This window comes from Balaenoptera borealis, assembly GCF_965194805.1.
Source record: "Balaenoptera borealis genome assembly, chromosome: 14".
In the NCBI taxonomy this organism is placed as follows: Eukaryota; Metazoa; Chordata; class Mammalia; order Artiodactyla; family Balaenopteridae; genus Balaenoptera; species Balaenoptera borealis.
In genome coordinates, this window is record NC_138875.1 from 91401425 (window position 1) to 91422109 (window position 20685).

The following is a 20685-nucleotide window of genomic DNA, read 5'->3' on the forward strand; positions in this document are numbered from 1 at the left end:
GGAGCTCTGATTGGCCACCCTGGATGTGAGCCCACCTGAAAACTATAGGAAAGAGATGCAGGGATGACCCTGTTCCCAGAGCAGGTGAGCAATTCCACAGACATTAAAAATATCACCTGCCTTCTGTGTCAGGGGAGTGGGAGAGAACTTGACATGAGGAGGGGGCTGCTGCTCCCCTGGCATGACGAACCCTGGTGATAACAAACCCTGGTGACTGCAGTAGGAGGAATGTCTGCTCTGGACAAAACGAAGGTTTTCTAAAGAGATTGATTCCTGTAGCTGGAGTGTGCTCGCTCTGTGAACAGTTGCTGAGGATGTAAAAACCCACGGCCTGGAGGGGCAGAGTCAGGCTCCGCCACCACCACACACCCGCCCCCCACGCCTGTCCTCCCTCACCACAGACTCCATCTCCTCCTCGGCCAGAGAAAACAGGGAGAGGGACCTCCATTGATTGAGCTGACCCTGGAGGCGCAGAAATCACATCAGAGAAGGGTCTTGGGCCTTAATTACCAAGGAAGGGGAAATGCTTCCTAGAAAATGAGAGAAGCAGGAACTCCCTGAGGATGAGGGCTTTAAGGAGACTGGAGAGAAGGAGCCTTGCCCAGGAGAGGCAGTGCTTGCAGGGGTGGTGGTCAGCTCCATGCCTGATCCCCTCCGCCACTGAGCACCCACTCAGAGGGGCAGCCATAGCTCCGCGGGACCCTGATGGTGCATCCTCCCAACCCCTTACCAGGGGAAGTTAGCCCATCTCTTTGGATGTGTATGGATCAGCTCATACTAGGTTGCGCTGCGGTAACAAACAATCCTCACATCTATAGCTTTTTTTCTCACTTCCATTCTATGTTGGTTGAAGGTTGGTTGCAGTTTTGCTCCCACTTATTCTTCATTCCCTTTTATTCTTCATTCTTCAGGCAGGGGAAACAGCCAGTCTGGAGCATTCACTATCATGGCAAAGGGCAGAAGTGGAGCCAGGTGATGGCTCTCAAACCTCTACCTGTAAGTGGTCCATCACCCTCCTCCTCATTTTTCAATAACCAAAGCAAGTCCAACAGCTAAACCTGATGTCCATGGTGGGGAGTGGCATCCTCTCATGGGAAGGAGCAGGGAAGATTCCAGAACAGCACAGTCCACCACAGAGTGGCAGCCTCTTGGCCCCTGTCCCACCTCTAACCTGAGGGGACCCCTTCATAGGAGCCACAGGGTTCCCCAGCCCCAACCTCCCAAGGCCTGAGACAGGGCAGGCATTACCCCATTTCTTCCTGGACATGTGTGTGTCACGGTTCCTCCAAGCTCTGATGGCACAGGGCTCTCCTTTGGGCATCTCCAGACCAGAAAAGAGCTCTGGTCTCTGTCTACTGCTGCAATTATTCATTGCTCTATAAGAAATACCTTAAAACTTGATGGCTTAAAACAATCATTTTATTTCACAATCCTATGGATTGGGAATTTGGCAAGTCTCAACTGGACAGTTCTTTTGCTCCATGGGCATTGATTGGGGTCACTCACTGGGCTGCATTCAGCTGGGAGCTTGGCTGGGGCTGGAAAGTCCATGGTGGCTCAGAGTCTTCCTATAGGACCTTTCTTCCTCTCCAGCAGGTTGAATTTCTTACATGGCAGCCAGCATCCAAGAGACAGCATCCCAAGTAGAGAAGGTGGGAGCTGCGGATCTCTTAAGACCTAGCCTTAGGCGGTCACTTATACCACATTCCGTTGGTCAAGCTCCATAGGGCCAGCCCAAATTCAAGGGGAGGAGAAACAGACTCTACCTCTTCCCGAGAGTACAAAGGCTTTGCAGCCATCTTTAATCCAGTATATTCATATATGTCCCCAAACTTTGCATGGCATGTGGCGAGAGCATTCTCACCACACTGTTCTCTAGCCACAGCCTGGGTGGCCTGGTAGGTATCCTCACTCCAAAAGCATCAAGCCAGGGAATGCATCGCAGCCTTCCCTTCTTGAGACGACTTCTCACAAGATATTCTCTCAGAGCCCTCTGATTTCACTTTGGGGGAGGGGATCTTGCACTGCCCCAAATGTCCATGACCCTGACCCCTTTTACATAGACTCACTGGGCAGGGGATGGTGATGGTAGGACAAGATACGCCACTCTTGAGCCAGTCCCATCTCTTGGTAGCTCCTTGGTGCTTTCAAATAGGGGGAATTTGGCTCCTTTGCTCTAATCCTTGGGTATTAGTTACTTCTCTAAGACAACAAGAGAAAATTCACCTCAGCATCCTGTTACTCTAGACTAAGGGCACACAATCTCATGATTACCATCATCCTCACCACCACCACCACCAACATCATCATCACCATCACCATCATCACCACCATCATCCTCACCATCACCATCATCATCATCCTCATCATCATCACCACCATCATCATCACCATCACCATCATCACCATCATCACCATCATCCTCACCACCACCATCACCATCATCCTCACCATCACCATCATCCTCACCATCACCATCATCCTCATCATCAGCACCACCATCATTATCACCATCACCATCAGCACCACCATCACCATCAGCACCACCACCAACATCATCACCATCATTGCTAACATCGTTTCATAGCTGAGGAAACCCAGCCACAGGGAACTAAGTGATCATCACATGATAAAGAGATTATATTAATCTAAAGCTCAAAAAATCCTCTTTTTTTCCTGGGTTCTCCTGGGCCAAAAGGAGCAGCAGTGAACCCAGGCTGACCGGACCTCATTTGGCCAGTGGATGGGATGAATGGGAGGGGTTCAAATAATGTCATCAGAGTATAATCCTCTCGCTCTTTCTGCCTCTCTCCTCCCGCTCTCTCTCCTTTCCCCACTTTCTTCCTCTCTCCCTCTTGCCCTCCTCTCTCCCGGGCAGCCCTGTTTGTCCCATGGTCAGCTCCATTCTCAGCCAGGACCTCCCCCAGGTGACTTCCGGCAGTTGTCCTGATGCAATCCCACCTGCTTGCTGCCCCCAGGCCTCTCTTCCGTTGTCAGCCCCACCCAGGGCTCCAGGCAGCTCGGATCACAGGCTTGTCCTGCACCAATCACAGCTCTGAGGAGAGTGCTGTCACCAGGCCTGGGGCAGGAGCCAATCAGCAGAGCTGGACAGGGGGTGTGTCCAGGCCCAAGGACATCTGGGCTCAGGAGGCAGAGGTGATTCTAAATGGAGACGCTGGGGCTGTTAGCAGAAGATGGGACCGTGCTCTGCCCCGATGGGGTGGGGACTTTGACAAAGACCAGCGGGAAAGAGCCTGAGTTGCTCTGGTTGAGTGCTGCCTCCTCAGCCACTCGCTAGCTGTGTTGCAGGAAGGGGGACCCCTTCCAGGGCCCGAGAGTGGGCTCTTGTCTAACACGCAAACGTGAATTGTCCAAGGAGACACTCGTGCTGACAAAGCAAGAGACTTTGTTGGGAAGGGGCGCCCGGGCGGAGAGCAGCAGGGTAAGGGACCCCAGGAGAATGGCTCTGCCATGTGGCTCGCCGTTTCGGGTTTTATGGTGATGGGGTTAGTTTCCGGGTCGTCTCTGGCCAATCACTCTGACTCAGGGTCCTTGCTGGTGGCTCGCACGTCGCTCAACCAAGATGCATTCCAGCGAGAAGGATTCTGGGAGGTTGGTAGGATATACGGACTGGCGTTTCCCCTCTCCTTTTGACCTTTCCCGAATTCTTCCGGTTGGTGGTAGCTTGTTAGTTCCGTGCTCCTTACTGGGACCCCCTGTTGTAAGATAACTCACGCAAGTGGTGACTATTGTGCCTGGCCAGGGTGGGCAGTTTCAGTCAGTGGTTCCCCTAATAGGTGTGTCGCCCTGGATGAGTTACCCTCTCTGTGTCTGTTTCCCATCTGCAAAATGGGAATAACAGAATATCTACATCTCAGGGATGAGTTTGCATTAAGTGAGGAACGTGTGCATCCGCTCAGACACAGCTGTGTGCCTCAGGGTTACCGATACGACTGCAGAAGCCTCATCCCACCAGGGAGAAGAATTCACCTGGAACTAATGGGGCTAACTCACAGGCCTTGGACACTCCTGACGCCCCAGAAAAGACACTGGAAAGAGCTCCTCCCACCATACCTCAGCAGGGTGCAGGGAGAAAGGGCCCAGGGCAGACCCTAAGAGGTGAGATGGCCCAGGCGGCATCCCAGGACACGACCTCCAGGCCCAGGCCTAATTGTGTCTCCTTCAGGCCTCATTGGATTCCGTTGTAGAGAGATAAAGGCTGTTACTTTGTATCAGCAAGGCATCTTTTTCTGCAGGATTGAGTTCCTGAAAGGCGGGAGACTCTTGAGAGAGACAGAGCTGGGACATGGAGGGAAAGAGCCGGGTGTGAATAGACTTTGGAATAAAATCCTGACAGACTCAAATTGATTCTGCCGCCCGAGAAAACTGAGTGCAGAGGGAATTAGATTTATGCCCTGTCAGATGTAACTGTCTCCTGGTGTCTGTACCAAGAGCTGTTAAAGTGGTAATCTTTAGAGATGTATGGAAATTGCGTGTGAATAGACCCATGCTCCATCCGGGGAACAGGCTTCTTCCGTGCGGATGTACATAAGACGGCATCATGATTATTAACGACACGATAAACACGATGCACTGTGGGTGGAATTTAATCAGAGCATCTCAAAGCACAGCAAAGCTGAGGCTCCTGGTGACTTCTCCGTGTCTGTGGTCACTCGGGAACTCTGGGGGCTACTGAGGAAGGCTCTGGGTCCATCGCCCCGGGCAGTTGATGGACTGTGGGGTCCCCCAGCTGAGGGTGGGGAGGGCAAGATTCACTGTGCATCCACCAGCCTCAGTCCAGGACACGCTCATGAGAGGGCTCAGACCTGCCCCTCCCTCGTGACAGAGCCCTGAGACCCTCATAATCCCAGTCCTCCAGACCCCTTGCCCCCCACAGCCAGAGCTGTGCCTCCACCCAGCCTTGCCCACACCACACAGAGCACCCCTGGAGACTTTCTTTTCATTCTCTCTGATGCCCTAGAAGTAAGGTGTTTTGAACCTCACTGAGAAGCAGACCTGTGCCCACTCCCTCCGAACCAGGAGCAGAGAGACAGCCGCCTATGCATGTTTGGGGGAGTGTATCAGTCAGGCTGGAACAGGGTCTGCTGTGTAACAAACACTCTCCACACCAGTGGCTGAACACATCAAAGGTACACCTCTCGCTCATGCTATGCGTCCAATGTGGGTTAGCAGGGCCCTTTGCTCTGGGTAATCACACGGGAGCCAGGAAACCAGGCTGACACAAGCTTCCACAATCACCAAAGCAGGAACTAGGAAACGCCATAAACTGACCTTTAAATGCTCACGTGGGGCTTCCCTGGTGGCGCAGTGGTTAAGAATCTGCCTGCCAATGCAGGGGGCAGGGGTTCGAGCCCTGGTCCGGAAGATCCCACATGCTGCAGAGCAACTAAGCCTGTGCACCACAACTACTGAGTCTGCTCTCTAGAGCCCGCGAGCCACAGCTACTGAGCCTGCGTGTCACAACTACTGAAGCCCGCGCACCTAGAGCCCGTGCTCCACAAGAGAAACCACTGCAATGAGAAGCCTGCGCACGACAACAAAGAGTAGCCCCCGCTCGCCGCAACTAGAGAAAGCCCACGTGCACCAACAAAGGACCCAATGCAGCCAAAAATAAATAAATTTTTTAAAAAATTAAAAAAATAAATGCTCACGTTTCATTGTCCAAAGCAGGTCACATGGCCAGGCCAGACTTCAAGGGAGCAGAGAAGCATAATCTCCCCAGGTGTCTGGAAAAGGAGGCCAAATGATTGGTGAACAGCCCAAATGACTCCAGGCCAGCTAATTCTATTCTCCCTCATCTCCCCAAGCAAGACGACCCCAAAATTCCAGCCACATACAACCAGGACCTCTGGGTGAAGCCCGGGGGGTTCGTACCTTTGTACCCTGTCCACATGGGGCCCCACTGCATCTGAAGACCCCAAAACTAGAAAGATAAATCCTTTCCTTCCATACACTCAATGTTGCATGGAACAGAGACAGGAAAACCACCGTAAGTGGAGGAAGGACGGAGATGCAGCTGTCGTAGAAGAGGAGCCCTCCCTCCTGGCGGACACTCTGAGCCCCTGCAGTGTGCCTGTTTCTTCCTGGTGGCCAGATTCGGGTCCTGCCTGGAAGCAGCCCCCCAGCTCTGCCCTCTGGGAACTTCCGGACTTTCCTCTGTCCTCTTGGCCAGTGTGATGTGGGGTTCGGGTGGACGCCCCCCAGGAACGGCAGTTTTCTCAGCCTGTTCTCTGGTCACAGGCGGTGAGTGGAAGTTTGTCTCAGAAGCACCCTTTCCTCTTTTCTCCTGAACGGGTCTTGTTTTGTCATCACAGCTGTCTCAGAACCTTAGCAGGTGTCTTGTTTCTAATCCTGGTCAGCTCTGATGCCAACAGCACCCGCAGTTCTTTTGCCGATGCCCCCAGGTTTGCATGGTCCGGCTCCTCGCCCTCCTCTGTCAGCGGGTGACCACGTTCCCCGCCCCCGCACCGTGTCCAAAAAGCGTGTCTGACACGCCTTTAGCCACAGGGAGATTTTAACAGAGGCCACAATGCCACACCCTTAACTTGACTCTTGTCATATCTGTGTTTTAATTGAGTTTAAGTTGGGGGGTCTTAAATTCAGTCAGCTTTTCCAACTTGGTGGAAGCCCTTTTTTCACTTTCACTCCTGCCTCAAGCTGGCCAATTCTCGTCTGAGTTTGGCAGCCGACAGCTGCCACCAGATCCTGCTAATGGCCTCTCTCCCCGGAGCTACAGTTTCACTAGGTTCACGCTCTGAGGTCCAAGTCGCTGCAGTCACGTCCGACCAAACATTTCCCACCGCAGAGCGTGGAGCTTTCTCTCCATCTTCCACCTAAGCCAAGGCCACGCGCTTTCCAGTGTTTATCTTCTGTTACAGCAGCACCGTTTCTGGGTGTCAGTTTCAGTATTAGTCAGGGCTGGTTAGGTTCTGCTGCACCTACTAAACGATCCCCAGGCCTCAGGGATGGAAAGTGACGAAGGCCCACTTCTCACTCACATCACTACCCTCCCAGGTCCTCAGGCCACCTGCGCCTTGAACTCACTCAGAGGCCCAGGCTACGGGCACTCTGTCCACCCATCCGGCCACGACTGTGGGCAGGAAAAGGGGACATGGCGACAGCGTGGCCGCTCGAGGCCTCTGCCGCCCGGCCTGTGGTCCCGTCTCATCTCCTGACGGTGCCTGCGGTTTCCTAACACACATCAATAGGGGGGTTGGGTGGGTAGTTACTTGCTGTTATAGAATTTTTTACAAGAATGGATTCAGGCATAAACTTGTGTGGTTAAAAAATGTTTCTTGTGATTTTTAAGAAGAAAATTGGGAGAGAAGAATTGGAGTGTTGTTGCAAAGTACACACTTGTACAACGCGGCAAAGGGAAAGGAAACAAAGGAGGCCCCCTGCACAGCTCTGCTGGCTGCCGCCAGCCCAGTGGTCAGAGGGCTCTGAGGGTTCCCGACGCCGCGAGCTGGCGCTCTGAGGCCCGCCTTTCTTCATCAGAGCATTATCGGAACAGATCTAGGTAGTGTCAGCCTGAGGATTAAGTTTCTTCTGATAGGCTCAGAGTTTCACATCCTCACCTGTATCCCGTGGGACAGATGCACTCAGTAAACACGTGTGGAGCACCTGATGCCGCTGAGCACGAAAGGCCGAGTTTCTGCTGGATTCGCCCTCCGCTCCCTTTATTCATTCATTTATTCAACAGATACTTATTGAGGATCTGCTCTATGTCAGACATTGACCTAGACCGTAGGGGTGCTGCAGGGGAGAAAACACAGGCACACACAGAGAAACCCCTGCTCTCATGGCGTGCACATCCTAGCAGCAAGAGGGGGAGCCAGGAAACAGAGTGCCGAATGCTGATGACAAATACGCAGGAAGGGACAGGGCGGTGGGAGGGGGTAAGTTTAAGTAGGGGGTCGTGCGAGAAGCGAGAGGGTGACCTAGTCGCATAACTCAGGGAAAAGCATCCCAGGCAGACGAGACAGCCAGTGCAAAGGCCCTGAGGCAGCTTGGACTGTCCAAGAAGAACACAACACGCACGGGGCTGGAGGAGAGGGAGCAAGGTGGAGGAGAGTCCAGATCGAGGGGTGATGAATGAGGTGGGGCCTGTGGGCTGCTGCAAGGACTCGGAGTCCTTTGCTTGGAGTGTGATGGGGGCCCTGGGGACTGTGTGCAGACAAGTGATGTGAGCAGTCTGGCTGCTGGCCAAGAGCAGGGTGTGGGGCATGTACCAGTTATTTGTGGCTGCGTAACAGTTGACTCCAAAATTAGCAGCTTAAGACAACCCGAGTTCACGCCCTCACGTTCTCTCAGGTCAGGAACCTGGCGTGGCTTAGCGGGCTCCCCAGATCAGGGTTCCTGGCAGGCTGCAGCTGGGTGTTGGTGGGCTGAGGTCTAATCCGAAGGCTTCACTGGGGAAGGGTCCACTTTCAGGCTCACTCACAGCTTCTCAGCAGGACCAGTCCTCCGAGGGCTCAGCTCCTGGCTGGCTTTCAGCGGGGCCATCCTCGGTCTCTTGTCACGTGGGCCTCTCCACAGGGCTGCTCTCAACGTGGCAGCTGCTGACTTCATCAGACTGAGAAGCAAGAGCTAGAGAGGGGGAGAAGGAGGAAGCCAGAGTCTTTCTACAGCCCCACTTAGAAGGGACCTCCCATCACTTTGGCCACTTTCTATTCGTTGGAGGCGAGTCACAGGCCCCACCCACACTCCAGGGGCAGGGATCCCCCGGGGTGTGACCAGCAGCAGGTGAGGCTCCGGGATCAGCTGGAAGCCCTCACAGGGGGCAGGAGTCAAGCAGGCCTGGATGGCAGCAGCACGGAGCAGAGTGAAGGTGGTAGGAAGTGGCCAGATTTGGCCACTTTTTGAAGGTGCTGAAAGTGATTTTTGGGCTGTGAGACCAAGAGATGCGTCTTGGTCTGATTGTCTTTCAGCTTGCAGGGGTTGTCCTGACCTAAGATGGGACTAACCGAGACCCACTCTGGACAGGGGTCCCTCCCATACTGCGACCCTCCTCCCAGCAGAAGAAGGAAGTGAGAAGAACGTGTAGGAAACCCCAAGTCCCAAAGCCCCCTGAGAGCAGATGCCCACCCACGCCCCAGCTCCAATCACCCCACCAGTTACTAAGCGAGTTAATCGCTGCGTGAAAAGGGAGCTGCAGACGCCTCGGAGGCCCCCCTGAGGCCCTAAGCCGGCTAACCCTCCCACTTAATCCGCTTTAAGACTGAAGCCTCAAGGGGAGGACCAGTAATCAGTTTTTAAGGTTACAGACAGCATCCGCACTCCAGTGGTTGCCCAGGGCAACGGTGTGGGGCTGAGCATCAGGCCTGAGATTGGATTACTTGCCTTGTGGATTCATCCTTACAGTTTATCCCGCTCTGCCTGAGGCCGAGAAGGGATCTGTGGCTGTGTCATGAGAGCGCGTGAACGCAAAGAAGAATTTACGTGGGAAAAAATGCAGACCGACGACAGGGGTTCATCTCAGCCAGTTCTGGCTTCCTAGTGCACCTTTCGGTTCACAATATTCCCTGAACTGATCGTCTCTGACAAGGACCCGGCCAGCGGAGGGGACGCTCAGCACCTCCCCCGGGAAGACCAGGTTCCGAAGGAAACCGACCCAAGACCTCAGTCTCCGTTCTCTGGGGACGCAGTTTAAGGCCGGCTTCCCAAGGCCAGAGAAAACAATCCTGCCCCAGAACTCGGTCTCTGAGGGCTCTCGCAGGGAAGGGGACCCCCAGGGGCTTCCGCAGCTCCATCTCCCCACTTCCCTGACCGCAGGCCTCCTGTCCTCTGCATCAACCATGCCGGCCTCTGCCTCGGGGCCTTTGTGCTTGCTGGGTGGTTCCCACCTCCCCCTTTCACACACCCAGGTGCCCCTCTGCAGGTCCCAGCTCGCTGGTTCTTCCTCCTGGACGCCCGCCTGAAGCGCCCCACCATCACTCTATAGCCCATCTCAGGGCACTCCTCTCTTCCTGAAATTAACTTGTAGTGAATTTCCTTGCCCAGTGCCCGACTCCCTCCCCAGGATGGATGTCCCAGAAGCTTACTGGCCTTGCGCAGGTGTTCTCCCTGATCCAGAGAGGGCCTGGATGAATGAGTGGGTGGGTGAATGAATGAATGAATCAGGAGGACATGTGGGGTTGGACAGGAGCAGGTTGAGAGGCAGGGCCTTCTCTCAGCCGGAAGTGGGCGTGGGCCCAGCACGGATCAGGGGCCAGCTTGCGCTGGGCGGCACCTTAGCAGACCACGCTCGAAAGGCAGCCCAGCCAAACAGTGCTGGGGTCAGGGGCAGCTGAAGCCACTCCCACCTCTTCAAGGACACAAGCCCAGTCACCACCTCAGCCTGTTCTGCCAGCGCCCTGTCCCACGCTGGCTGGGTGACCCCTGCACCCTAGATGAGGAGTCAGCCCAGGCACCCACCGTGGACGGAGGGAGCTGCCTGGAGCGGAGGGAGTCCTCCCTGGGCGGTGGCGGCTTCGATGGGGCAGCTGCAGGGACATCGGCTTCCTGGAAGCCTCCTCTCGTCCGCAGCACTTTTTCACTGTTTTAGGCAGAGGGTCTGGGTGCTTCCAGCCCAAGTGTTCCAGAGGGTCCTGCCCTTCTTCAGTCTCCAAATTCTTCCCAAAGCCCCTGGATGACGATGCCCGGTAGAGGACAAAGCAGAAGGTGAAGGAGGCTGGGGGTGAGGCGTCTGGGCCAGGCCAAGTCTCGTGACCCGTGAGACATGCCCCTGCGAACAGCGCTCTGGGCAGGGACCACCGCTGAGTCTGCATCCTGGCCTGGAAGAGCCCCAGGTGTGCTGGGGCCAGCCTGGGTGGGCCGGAATGTCCCTGGGCTCGGGGCAGAGACCACCAGGTGGCAGTGTGAGAGCATCCTGCCTGGGCCAGCCCCTCAGCCCTAGCCGGGCCAGAAGAGACTCTGAGCCGAGAATTGGGGAAAAGTCCCATCTGCTTCCTGGGCAGGTGGTCGTAAGGCATCAGCAGACCTCCCACACTAGACCTCGGGCCTCAGGAGTCTAGGGTAAGACATGCTGAAGTGCCTGGATTCCTGGTCCTGGCACCCAGCACACCTGCACACACCTGAGTGCACACCTGCACATGTACCTGAGCACACCTGCGTACACCTGCACACCACCGTGCTCTTCTCATTTGGCTGTGGCAGCCTCCCAGGCACGCCACCAAAGCTGAGGCCGCACGAGAAAGCGAAAGGAGTTGCAAGGCTGGTGAAGAGCCAGTTGTGACACAGCAGGGAGTGGTGGGGACCGGGACACGTCAGACCAGCAGCCCACGTGCGGGGGCAGCCGCTCCACGCAGCACCAGCTGACCGTCACCCTGTAGAAATGACCAGCATGCCCACATCTGGCTCTTCGAGAGAAGCTGCAAGCCTGGATCTGGGGGTGAAGATCCCATGTTTAGAAGCATCCTGTTGGCCAAACAAAATGTGTCTGTGAGTTGGGTGTGACCTGACAGGCCCTGGAGTGTGACTTCTGTTTCAGAGTCCAGGTGGCATGTGGATTCCACGTCTGCACTGACCACATCCTGCGTGGAGGGCCAGGCCTCCACTCAGTTTTTGCATGTGTCAAAAGATGTCATCCCCTGACCGGGCAGCTGTAGGATGACAACGATGGTCCAAATAAAGCACCTGCACCTGCCCTAGGGCCTGGCACACAGCTGGTGCTCAATAAACCAATTTGTGTTTGAGAGCATGGGCCCTGTATCTAGAAAGCCTGGGTTTGGAACTCACGTCTATTCCCAGATTGTAGGTAGATTGCATCAAAACTGGCCAACCCAATATTTCTCAGTCCCCCATGCTCTTCCAGAACCTGCCACACCCCTTGTCGCCATGAGGCGGGGCCTAGTCCCCTCCCTTTGAAACTGGGTGGGCCCCAGTGGCGGCCTCAGTGCGCAGAGCTGTCAGAAGGGGTGCCGCAGCCTTCTGAGGCTTGGTCGTCTATAGCCAGAGTCTCCGCCTGGTTTTCTCTCTGTGCTCGGGATGCGTGTGCCTGGAACCAGCCGCCAAGCTGTAAGGAAGCCCAGGCGACATGGTGAGGCCAGGGTCCAGCTGAGGTCTCAGCCGACAGCCAGCTGACCCACCAGAGCTGGGAGAGGACCTCACCCCAGCTCCTGCCAAGTGGAGCTGGGACCAGCTGTCCCCCCGCACCAAGCCCTGCCCCAACTGCAGATTCACGATCAAAATCACTGCTGTCGTAGTTGTATGCCACTAAGTTTGGGCTGGTTTGTTCGCTCAACAACAGGGAGCTGAAAAGTGTCTGCTCCCTCGGGGACCTTGGACACGTCGCTTAGGGCCTCTGTGCACGTTTCCACGTGTGTAATTACAGATAATAAGGTGCCCACCCCTCGTGAGCATCATGAGGGCTAAGTAAGAATGTGTATGTGATGCACCGGGTTGACTAGTGTCCCCTAAGCACGCATGCCCCTCCCGGAATTTCAGAACGTGCTTTATTTGGCAGTAGCGTCTTTGCAGGTATAATTAGTTAAGGTGAGGTCATCCTGGATTAAGGTGGGGCCTAAATCCAATGACTGGTGTCCTTACAAGAAGAGAAAACAGAAGCACAGAAGAGATGCAGGGGGGAAAAGGCTGAGCGCAGGTGGAGGCTGGGTCGGAGGGACGTGTCTGCACAGGCAACACGCAGGGCGCCGGCGGCCCCAGAGCTGGGGAGGGCGGGAGGGACCCCCCTGGAGCCTGCGGGGGGAGCTGCCCGCCCGCACAGTGATTTTGGACGTCTGGCCCCCAGACCGGGAGAGGATGAACTGCCCTCGTTTCTAGTCGCCCGGTTGTGGTGACGTCACAGCAACCAGGACAGTCGCGCTTGGAGAGAGGCCGAGAAAGCGTCCGCTGTCCCTCATCCTGCACCCAGATCTGCTGCCGGATTCCAGCTGGGGTGAACATGCTAACTTTAAAGTAATAATAAAATAAAATCCCCCTTGCCGCCGGCCCCCTGGCTCCTAACGGGATTCCCGGGATGGAATCTTCTAGTGAGCCCCTGCTCCTCAGTGCATAGGGCTGTTCTCGGGAGAGCTGGCATCAAGCATGGCCTCCACGGGCACGGGGCCGAGGGCAGGAGACCAGCCCCGCCCGGCCCCGGGCACACACTGCTGCCGCCCCGCGCCGAGCCCAGGTCCCCAGCTGGGAAGCTCCGCCACGGGGTGGGCGCAGCCCTGGAGAGCCCATCGCAGCCCCCAGGCCTCTGCTTCCTGGGTTGCCAGGTGGAGAGGGGCGCTCGGCACTTGCAGCCCTGCAGCCCCCTCCTGCACTTCCAGGGCTGGCAGCTCAGAGGCCGCCCACCTCGGGGAGATGTTGCCACGTGGGCCCAGAGCAGGGCTGGGCTGCAGCTGCTCGGGGCTTTTCCTCCGAAGCACGGCCTGCCTTCGCTCCTGCCTTGGGGAGTTTTGCCAAAGGCATTTAAGCGTGGAACCTGCCCCTTGCCCCACCCCCAGTTCCCAGAACAGAGTCGGTTGTTCAATCCAAGTGGAGACAAAGACCCCCCAGAGGCCAGAGAACCAGGCCGTGGTGTGCACGGCCCTGTGTCCTCGGGCCCGTCTGTCTGTGAGCACACGGGCCCGCGTGGACACACGTGCACAAGGAGATGCAGGTGTGTCTGTGGGTGCACACATGTGTGCCTCTGCTTATGGACGCACGGAGGCCCACGAGGCATGTCCGTGAGTCAGGCGTGTGAGTCTGAATCTGGACGTCCATGTGTTTGTGAGCGTCCGGAAATATGCGTGGCCATCTGCGTCTGGGTCTGCAGCTGGGCCTGGGTAGGCATGAGCGTGAGTGTGTGTGTGTGCACGCGTATGTGGAGGGGGTGTTTGCATGTGCGCAGGGTGTGTGAGCGTGTGTACATGCATGTGTGCATGTGTGACAGTGTGTGTCTGAGTGTGTGTGTATATGTGAGAGCCTTGTGAGTGTGTGTGTGCAGGTGTGCTCATGTTTACCTTGGCGGGGTTTCTACATTTGAAGTACACGTGTGGATCTGTGTGTGTCCTCCTCTCCAAATGCACGTGTGTGCTTGAGGCACGTGCAGGATGGGACAGCGGGGGGGACAGAGAGGATGCACCTGCAGGGGCGGGTCCTCCAAGGTCGGGAGTCTGTCCTCTTTGCCATCAGAGAGCTGGTGTCGGCAGTGTTCTGGGCACGGCCTCTCCTCTCCTGCGCGGCCCACCCAGGGCGGGCCTTTCTCCAGTGGGTGCACAGATTGGGGTGGGGAGGTGGCACCTGTCCCCAGAGGTCCCCTGACCTCCCAGGCATCTGTCCCTCTGCCCCAAGCTCAGCCTGCAGGAGGAACAAAGTACAGAAAAGGGAGAGGAAACCAAAAACCCTCCAGAGAAATGGAGCACAGGTGCCTGAGAACAACTTCCAAGGGGCCCCCGCCCTGCCAGCGTCCGCGAGTCCCTGCTGGTCCAGGCTGTCTCTTCCTCCAGGACCCGTGTCCTGCCCCAGCCCCAGGATGGAGGGGAGAGCAGCCCTGTTCACCGCCAAACCCTTGCCATTACAAACTTCCCTTTGGAGGAATTTGATGGCTTAATGCTGTCACTGCAGGGATGGGCTTACGTTATCAATAAGAGGAATTTGCCACGTTTGAGGCGGGGCTGGCTGGGAGCTGGGGCCTGGTGGGCTGACTCAGAGAGGCTGCTGCGAAACAAAACAGGAGGGCCGGGGTGGGGGTGAGGGTTATGGGAAAACAATGAGAACAAATGAGTTGGTGGAACATTAATGCTGCTCCCTGATCACTGGGTGACCAGCCGTGCTCAGCGTCGTGGGGTCACGAGAGCCCAGGCCTGGGCCGGACGGGCCTTCCCTGAGGTCTGAGGTGGGCGCCCAGCTCTAGAATAGTAGGGCATCAGCTGGGGGACTTTCGGAAGCTGGGTTTGAGATCATGGGGGCGCTTCTATCTGCCTTCTTTCCACATCATGACCCCAATGCCCCCAAAGGTGGATGGGAACCCCGTGAATGGGGTTCCAGATCACTTTCCGAGAGCACCATCCCCAAATTTGCTCCAGGTTTTCCCCACAAACGTGCCTGGATGCTGGGATGGTCCTCCTGGGCTGGGTTGGTGTGCAGCCGGTCAATGTGGCACCCTCCCCCCCCGCCCAATCCATTCTCTGTCCTTGGCCGCCTTGCCGTCCCGGAGATGCCTTGACGGCTGCGCTTCCCAGGCTCCCTGCCCACTGGCTTGTGCGCTGGCCGGCCAGTCAGCCACGTGGGCAGCCCCTCCCGGTCCCCAGCTCCCACTGGGCTCACGTAAGCAGTGCTCGCTGCCCAGTTACTTTGGAGGCAAGGCCTCCCGCTCTCGCCCGCCCCTGGGCACCTCAGCATCCCTTAGCCTTGCCTGAACGTCTGCAAATCGTCAATTTATACGGTTTCTTTGTTTGAATTCTGTTTCCTGCTGGTAGCCTGAATGATACAGGCAGAAACCCAGCAGGGCTCCACCGCTGCCTGGAAAGAGCTATGAGCCTAGACACGTGAGAACCAGAGATGAGGGTCTTCATGTGAGTCCTTTTCCTAAAAACCAAGCAGACAGGGACTTCCCTGGTGGTCCAGTGGTTAAGACTTCACCTTCCCATGCAGGGGGTGCGGGTTCCATCCCTGGTCGGGGAGCTAAGACGCCCACACGCCTCGCAGCCAAAAAACAAAATATAAAACAGAAGCAATATCGTAACAAATTCAATAAAGATCAATAAAGACTTTAAAAATGGTCCACAACAGGGGCTTCCCTGGTGGCGCAGTGGTTGAGAATCTGCCTGCTAATGCAGGGGACACGGGTTCGAGCCCTGGTCTGGGAAGATACCACATGCCGCGGAGCAACTGGGCCCGTGAGTCACAACTACTGAGCCTGCGCGTCTGGAGCCTGTGCTCCGCAACAAGAGAGGCCGCGACAGTGAGAGGCCCGTGCACCGCGATGAAGAGTGGCCCCCGCTCGCCGCAACTAGAGAAAGCCCTTGCACAGAAACAAAGACCCAACATAGCAATCAATCAGTCAATAAATAAATCTTTAAAAAAAAAAAAAAAAAGGTCCACAACAAAGAAATCTTAAAAAAAACCCCAAACTAAGCGGACATCCGCATTCCCTCACCAGCACCACTGTCACCCACTGTCACCCACAGCCACGCCATTATGCACAGCACCCCAAACACAGCGGCACCGCTATTGCCCACACCGCTTTTGGCATCTCCACCACCCCTTGCCAACAGCGCCACGAACCAATCACCCGTCTACCGTCCGGGGGTTCAGGAGCCGAGGTCCGCACCCTCAGGTAGCTTGCATTCCAGTGACATGGGACAGATGACGAACAAACCTCCACGCAGATACACAGCACTTGTGGGCCGGCTATGTGGGACCCGGTGTAAAAATTGAAAAGCAAGGCCCCTTGCTCAAAACACGGGGGGAGAGTGTCGTAGGCACTAAACTCTTTTTTCTCTCTTTCTTTCTTTCTCCCGCTGTTTCTCTCTCTCTCTCTAACTGTCATAGAGTTTCTCACTTGCTATGTAATGTCATTCTAACTAAATAAAATGTTGACACTATTAGCACGAATTTTCTCTCCATTTCTGCACATGCAGCGCACGTGCCAGAGCCTGTCATCTACGGGCAGCGTCACCAAACTCACATGACGTGTGGGGCTCGTCCCTCAGCCGGCCCAAGAGAAAACACAACCTAGGCCAAGGGAAGTCGCAGGGGGAAGAGAGGACCCCCCCCCCCAAAGCTTGGAGCCTGTCTGAGGGACGTTGTAAAGCACAGAGTACTGATGGGAATGTGAGGTGCCACCAGGCCAGCGGATCAGGAGACCACGCCCACTGACGGGAGGCTCCCAGGAGGAGGGGCCCCGGGGAGGTCCGGAGGCGGGGGGGGGGGGGGGGGGGGGGGGTGCACCGGGGTCAGAGCCTTTACTGGGGTTCCCAGGGGAAGATGCCTCAGGGGAGCCCAGCAGTGGCTGGCTGAGCCATTCCCGGGGCGCTGGGGCGCGGGGCTGGCCCTGCCCTGGGTGTGAGAGCCCACAGAGGGGGGTCGGGGTGGGGCTCGGGCCGGCTGGGTTACACGTGACAGGGGCGCTCAGGTGAGTGGTTTACAGCCTCCTGGAATCGGGAACCGGGGAGAGGCCGTCCCTCCGGGTCAGCGAGGCCCCAGACACTCATAATTACAGAAGCTGGAAGGCGTGCTTGATACCAGGGAGGGTACCAGGCATGGGGACGTTTGTGGGGCCTGTTCCTGCCACACGGGCGTGTGCTGGGACCTGACAACTGAAGGTCCTCCTCCTGATGGTCTGACGGCCAGCCAGGGTCTGGGGGAGTCAGGCCAGGTGTCTCCCCTTCCCAGAGGCCTTCACCCCAACAGACCATGCAGACCCCCCAGGGAATTTAGATCTCCGCGCTGGGACGCACGTGCGACCCTGATCAGGGTCCCGAGAGGCTTGCGGCCACCAGGCTTGCTGCCGTGCTGCCATCCGGGTGGGGCGGCCACCGCCACCCAACGTTGGGACACTGCAGGGTGGGCTCCCAGCCTGATCTGACCCCTCTGCCCACACCAGGCCCCGTGGAGGGCAGTGAGCCAGGGCCTGGGGCCCTGGGGTGGGAGAGGGACACTTTCCTCCATCCCATACAACCCCACTCACAAAACAAGCTCAAAGACAGAATCATTAGAAGTTTCAAGGCAGGGACCGCAGAGCATTAAACTTAAGTGCGGTCCCTTGGGTTGGGGGCCCATGCGCTGCGCGGGTGACACTCTGTGAGGCCAACCCTAGGCGGTGTTTGGATCAGAGGAGCCCAGGGAGAGAGCTGTGCTGTTCAGGCCCGGATGGAAGGTGGTTCCCGGCCGAGGCCCCGAGGAGGGAGCAGGGCGGCCATGCGGGTACAGGCAGGAGGCCAGTGTGGCCGGAAGAGATGAACAGGGGAGAGGATGAGCTCAGAGAGGATGCAGGAAGGAGGGGGTCAGCCGTGGACAGACAGCAGGCCAGGGGAAGAAAAACAGAAGCTGGGGGGTGTTGAGGGAGAGTCACGTGTGTAGATGGAAAAGCCCCTAGAGAGAGACTGTGGACGGTGCAAGAGAGAGGCGGTCGCTGGGGGTGATGCGGTCCAGATGAGGGATGCGGGCCCCGGGTGCAGAAAGCCAGAGGAGCCTGGCAGCTGGCCCTCGCGGGCGGGCAGGCGGGCTCCCGGCAGATCAGGAAGTGGGCAGACGCAGGGCGCGGGGCTGGGGAAGCCCTCTTCCAGCTGCTGGAATAGGAAACGAGGTGGTGGGGCGAGAGTCAGGATGGGGAGGGGGCACCTGATGTCAGAGAAGAGGAGAGACGGACGCCGGGAGAGAGACCAGAACTGGGGAACGCAGGACTGACAGCTGCGGAGCTCCCGGGGGTCAGTGGCTGTGAATTTAAAGTGAGAACGATCCGCACGTTGTCCTTACCTTCCCCGCAGCCAAGTTCAGCTGAACGAGGCAGAGAGCAGGCGAAGAGCTGCACTGACCCAGAATGACAGATTTCCAGCAGCGCGTGATGAAGGGAGAGCATGACGGGGCCAGGGCACCCGTGCAGCAGTGACCGTGAGGGTTACCCGCCGAGGAGCTGCGGGCGGGAGAGGAGGGGACCGCGAGAAGGCGGCGGTCCTGGGGCAGCGGAGGAAGAAGGGGGACGACTGGACAAGGCTCTGGAGACGGGGCTGGAAACTGAGGTGCGGAAGGACGGGGCGCTGCAGACGAGGCTGAGCGTGGGGGGAGGTCAGGGGACCCATCACGTGCTGGAAGGTCACCTCTGTGGACCCTGAAATGGGCAAGGCGGAGACCCAAGTACAGCGGATGGGTGTGGCGGGAGCCGGACCTGAACGCCTCAGGGAGTGAGGGGCGCCCGGCAGTGGGCAGCCCAGACCCCAGCGAGGAGGGCAGGGGGGGGAGGGCAGCCCAGACCACGGGGAGGCCGTTTCGGGCCCATTCAGGCAGGAGGGACCCACGGAGGCTGCACAGTCACACCAGCCGGTCTGATTATGTCGAGTCGTCAGGGACGCAAGATGCTGTCCTGCTCCTGCCCGCTCCACCAGGGAGACCCCACGATGCCAGAGCAGCAGGTGGGCACATGCAGGGCGCCAGAGCCCACGTGGCAAAGGCGCCAGGCTCCAATGGGCTCAGGTCTCCCGGCCTGGAAGAATCTGATGTCGCTGCTACGCACGTGGCCAGCGGAGAGGTGGCGGGGAATAGGAGCGTCCCCGATGCCTGGTCCTCTGGGGTCAGAACGAGACAAAGGCAGATCCTACACACACAGAGGCAGACCAGGACCTCGTACCTTCACGTGTGAGACTCTGGATCCATCGTTTAACGGTGGATGGACCTTCCGTGACCTGGGGGAGGGGAAGCACCCTCCTGTGTTCAGGCAAGTCCCCACGAGCGCAGGGGTGGTGAGGGGCAGCCCCTGTCTCCCACTGTCTATGCTGACAAGTCCAGATGCTGCCTCTCAGCCCCCACTGCACGGGACCCAGCTCTGGCCACCCAGACCCTCCTATGCCCGGCTTTGACGCAGAGCAGAAGTTGTGCTTATAGCAGCGTGGGCAGGAAAGGGTTAACTCAGAAGGTCCCGCGTGTCCATACTCTGCAAGCTCCCAAGGTCCTTAGGACAGGCCCTCGCCAGCTTCAGGGAGGTGACCTCTGAGCCCTGGGGAGGTCCTGCCTGATAAGAGTGTCTTTGTTTACCTGGGGCCTTGAGCCACACCAGACGGTCTCTGCTGCAATGTGATTTATGGTCAGGCCTTTGGCCACCCAGCATCAGCTCCACCTCCAGAGGGGTGGGAGGCTGAGAGCAACCACGTGGGCAGGCAGCTATGTCTATGTGACCAAACCCAGTGAGAACCCTGGACCCCAAGTCTCGGTGGCCCTCCCTGGTCGGCGGCACTGCACGTGTTGTCACTCATCACAGCTGGGAGAATCCAGCGTTGCCCGTGCGACTCCCCGGAGAGGGCAGGACCGGGAGCCCACGCCTGGTTTCTCTGGGACTTGGTCCTGTGTGTTTCTTCCCTTTGCAGGTTCTAACCTGTACCATTCGCTGTAATAAACTGTAACCCTGAGCATTACAGCTTTCCTGAGTCCTGTGAGACTTGGCAAATCATTGAAACTGAGGGTGGTCTTAGGGACCCCCAAACTTGCAGTGGGTGTCAGAAGTGAGGTTGTCTTGAGGACCCCACACAAGCAGGAAATGTGCAGGTGTTTCCAGGTGTGCAGAGCACCCAGAGCCAGCAGGGGGGCAGCCGAGGGCTCTGCCTTCAAAGGCAGCCTCAGTCACCCCTCACCAGCCTGAGCCCTGGCACGGGGAACCTGTCATGCTCTGGCCTCTGACCTCCCTGTGTGTCTTCTGCACCTGTGAGCTAACCAACATCCTCTGTGCTGAACTCATTTCCTGCGTAGATCACCGAGTGGATTTCTGCTGCTCCAGATCCAGAATGCTGACTGATCCAAAGGATGCAGTCTCACCGGGACCTGAGACGGGACCACTGAGAAAGGTCGTCATGCCAACGGCAATTCCACCTGGAGACCAGGAAGGAGCAGGTGTGCAGCCCTGAGTGGGAACAGGTGTGCCATGTCAGCGATCAGCCACAGGTGAGATGGCTGGTCGTGCTCTTTGAGGCAGAAGGAGGGACAGACATGAAGTCCAGAGTGGGGTTTCTCACTGAGACACCG

General features: G+C 57.3%; 1 long non-coding RNA gene across 1 annotated transcript in view; it reads right to left on the reverse strand.

The window, feature by feature from the left end:
• Window positions 1–16831, reverse strand: part of LOC309610422 — a 487797-nt gene extending 470966 nt beyond the window's left edge. The window contains exon 1 of the long non-coding RNA XR_014233929.1: window positions 16446–16831. This is a non-coding gene — a long non-coding RNA (uncharacterized lncRNA). The remainder of the gene's footprint in view (window positions 1–16445) is intronic.
• Between the last annotated feature and the right edge of the window lie 3854 nt (window positions 16832–20685).